Source organism: Mus caroli, chromosome 11, assembly GCF_900094665.2.
Source record: "Mus caroli chromosome 11, CAROLI_EIJ_v1.1, whole genome shotgun sequence".
Taxonomy (NCBI): domain Eukaryota; kingdom Metazoa; phylum Chordata; class Mammalia; order Rodentia; family Muridae; genus Mus; species Mus caroli.
In genome coordinates this window covers 36994699-36999201 of record NC_034580.1, presented here as the reverse complement: position 1 = coordinate 36999201, position 4503 = coordinate 36994699, and positions in this window count along the sequence as shown.

The following is a 4503-nucleotide window of genomic DNA, read 5'->3' as shown; positions in this document are numbered from 1 at the left end:
CAGAAACTGCAATGTTAAGTCTATGGGCTACTTTCTTTTTTTTTCTTTTTTTAATTTGTGAAGCGCAGTAACAGGGACATGGGAGTACTTATAGCCATACATTGAAAACTGCAAATATAGAGTGCTACCTTTCCCAAGGCCTGACCAACCCATTCCCTCCCCCCAAAAAAACCATGGGTGAAAGTATAAATTTGAATCTATATGCAGCTATAATCATGGCTGTGGATTGATTAAAGGAAGACAATCCCTAGTATCTCTGAATGTTGATTGAAGGTGCAAGTAATTGGAGCGATTGATAGTTACATACCTGGAGCTTAAAGGCTCGTCTGAGGCCTTTAACAGCTCTTACTGAATAAACAAACTCTGAAGAACCATGCAACATTAGCTAAAGGAGCAAGATTGTGGGCTAAGGGAGGGACCAATGAAACAATCATGGGTGCATCTAACGATGATGTCAATGATAGCAACAATGAACTATACTAAACTGAACTATACTAAAAGGGCTGTCTTAAAACATTGTAATTTTTTGTTATTTTAGTATTTTCCCTTCTATAATAAATTGTAACATTAAAAATATTTTTTAATTTATTATACAAAATTACTCTTTTTAGTACAGTCTCATGAATGTAACTACCATCAAAATTAAGTTGCTTAATAGTCTATGAACAAATAGAATAGGTAACTAGATAAACAGAGTAAATAATTGAATAAATAAATAAATAATTGCAAAACCACCACCACAACAGCACAACATTTTGCATTCAACTCTATGTTTTGCTCTCATACACTGGGCATTGCTATTATCTGTCTCTTCATCAAGGCATTTTTTCTCCCAGTATTATAAAAATGGAATAATAGTGTTGTATCGCAACATTTTAGCAAAGAAGATCAAAACTAACCAAATAAAGAGAAATAAAAATGGCATAATTTTCTAAGCATTCTAGATGTGTGTGCCTTGTAATTTTGTGTTTCAGGAACTTTAGATTCCTGTTTGTAGGATACAGATTTTTTCAACATGAAGTCATTGGAGTTTTGTGCTGTATATAAACCTATCTGATCTTCCCAAAACCTTCTTCTGTGCTATCATCAGGCAAATCCTAATTGAACCACATGGTATTTCCCCTCTTTTTTCATATTATATCCTCAAAAAAAACTTTGCTATAAAACCACTACAGTGCCATAAATTTGCCTTAGAATTTCTCATAAATTCATTGTTTTTAATTGCTGAGTAGTACTCCATTGTGTAAATGTACCCATTTTCCGTATCCATTCCCTTGTTGAGGAAAATCTGGGTTCTTTCCAGCTTGTGACTATTATAAATATGCTGCTATGAACATAGTGGAGCCTGTGTCCTTATTACAAGTTGGAACATCTTCTGAGTATATGCCAAGGAAAGGAAATGCTGGGTCTTTTAGTAGTACTATGTCCAATTTTCTGAGGAACCACCAGACTGATTTCCAGAGTGGTTGTACCAGCTGGCAATCCCATTAGCAATGGAGGAGTGTTCCTCTTTCTACACATCTTTACCATCATCTGCTGTCACCTGAATTTTTGATCTTAGCCATTCTGGCTGGTGTGAGGTGAAATCTCGGGGTTGTTTTGATTTGCGTTTCTCTAATGATTAAGGATGCTAAACATTTTTTCAGGTGCTTCTCAGCCATTCGATATTCTTCAGTTGAGAATTCTTTGTTTAGATCTGTGCCCCATTTTTAAATAGGGTAATATGATTTTCTGGAGTCCATTTTCTTGAGTTATTTATATATATTGGATATTAGTCCCCTATCAGATTTAGGATTGGTAAAGATCCTTTCACAATCTGTTGGTGGCCTTTTTGTCTTATTGACAGTGTCTTTTGCCTTACAGAAGTTTTGCAGTTTTATGAGGTTCCATTTGTTGATTCTCAGTCTTACAGCACAAGCCGTTGCTGTTCTGTTCAGGAATTTTTTCCCCTGTGCCCATATCTTCAAGGTTTTTCCACCCTTTCTCCTCTTTAAGTTTCAGTGTCTCTGGTTTTATGTGGAGTCCCTTGATCCACTTAGACTTGAGTTTTGTCCAAGGAGATAAGAATGGATCAATTCACATTCTTCTACAAGATAACCACCAGTTGAGCCAGCACCATTTGTTGAACATGCTGTCTTTTTTTCCACTGGATGGTTTTAGCTCCCTTGTCAAAGACCAAGTGACCATAGGTGTGTGGGTTCATTTCTGAGTCTTTAATTCTATTCCATTGATCTATATGTCTGTTGCTGTACCAGTACCGTGCAAGTTTGTTTTATTTTATTTTGTTTTGTTTGTTTGTTTTATAACAATTGCTATGTAGTACAGCTTGAAGTCAGGCATGGTTATTCCCCCAGAGGTTTTTTTAATGTTGAGAATAGCTTTTGCTATCATAGGTATTTTGTTATTCCAGAAAAATTTGCAAATTGCCCTTTCTAACTTTGAAGAATTGAGTGAGGTAACCCAATCACAAAAGAACACACATGATATGCACTCAGTGATAAGCAGATATTAGCCTAGAAACTTAGAATACCCAAGATACAACTTGCAAAACCCATGAAACTCAAGAAGAAGGAGCACGAAAGTGTGGACACTTCTTAGGTTCCTTCTAAGAATGGGGAACAAAATACCCATGGAAGGAGTTCCAGAGACAAAGTTTGGAGCTGAGATGGAAGGAAGGAAGGACCATCCAAAGACTGCCCCACCCAGGGACCCATCCCATATAAAGCCACCAAACCCAGACACTATTGCATATGCCAGCAAGATTTTGCTGACAGGACCATATTATACCTCTCTCTTGTGAGGCTATGCCAGTGCCTGGCAAATACAGAAGTGGATGCTCACATTCATGTATTGGATGGAACACAGGACCTTAATGAAGGAGCTAGAGAAAGTACCCAAGGAACTAAAGGGTCTACAACCCTAAGGAGAAACAACAACATGAACTAACCAGTACCCCCACAGCTGTGTCTCTAGTTGCATATGTAGCAGAGGATGGTCTAGTTGGCCATCAATTGGAGGAGAGGCCTTTGGTCTTGTGAAGATGATATGCCTCAGTACAGTTGAATGCCAGGGCCAGGAAGCAGGAGTGGGTGGGTTGGGTAGCAAGATAGGGGGAGGGCATAGGGGACTTTCGGGATAGCATTTGAAATGTAAATGAAGAAAATATCTAATAAACAAACAAAAAAAACCCACCACAGTGGCCTTCTCACTGATATTACAACCAAAAACAATACCTTCAGACCAGAGTTATTGTATTACCATTTAGGAATCAACTGCAGTCACCCTTCAGTGTTTTAAGGAATCTGATGTGAGCACCAACATAAGGAACAACAGCCACTTTGAACAGGGAATATATATATATATATATATATATATATATATATATACATATATATATGTATATATACACACACACACACACAGATCCATTAGGAAGTAGTGATGGATCTGATACTGAAAATAAGTTTAACCTATTTACTGATTCATTTTGTGGAGTATATATTCATGAATACTGCCTAATTTTATACAAAACTATTTGCTTTATCAATACTTTCTAAGACTTTTTAATCTGCTTCCTAGACACAAATCCTTTGTTCAATATATTATAAATATAATCTAATCAAACAGTTTGTTTTACCTCTCAGCAATGTTTCTTTTTTCTTTCTTTTTTTTTTGATTCTTTTTTATTAGATATTTTCTTTATTTACATTTCAAATGCTATCCTGAAGTTCTCTATACCCTCCCCCCGCCCTGCTCCCCTACCCACCCACTCCCACTTCTTGTCTCCTATGAGGATATGCCAGTGACTGGCAAATATAGAAGTGGATGCTCACAGTCATCTATAAGATGGAACACAGGGTCCCCAATGGAGAAGCTAGAGAAAGCACCCAAAGAGCTGAAAGGGTCTGCAACCCTTTAGGTGGAAAAACAATATGAACTAATCAGTACCCCCAGAGCTCGTGTCTTTAGCTGCATATGTAGAAGAAGATGGCCTAGTCAGCCATCATTGGGAAGAGAGGCCCCTTGGTACTGCAAACTTTATATCAGCAATGTTTCTTAATTAATAAAAGTTACAAATATACTTGGCTACATTAAAATTATTTATAATAACATGCATATATATATATATATATATATATATATATATATATATATATATATAACCTTGGCTTTTGAAACAGCATCTCTCACTGTCCTAGAACCCATGAAATCTGCTATACTGTGTAGTGAGCCCCAAGGAAACTCTCTCTACCTCCATAGCACAGAGATTGCAAGAGTGTACAATAGTAAAATTTGTTAGCTTTAATTTGAGTTCTGAGGCTCTAGCTAACATAGCCAGGTATGTAAAGCATGGTCTCTATTGTTTGAGGAAGTAACCCATCCTAAGGTGATCGATTTTTTTTTAAATTTTTAATATTTTTATTACATATTTTCCTCAATTACATTTCCAATGCTATCCCAAAAGTCCCCCATAGCGCCCCCCACTTCCCTACCCACCCATTC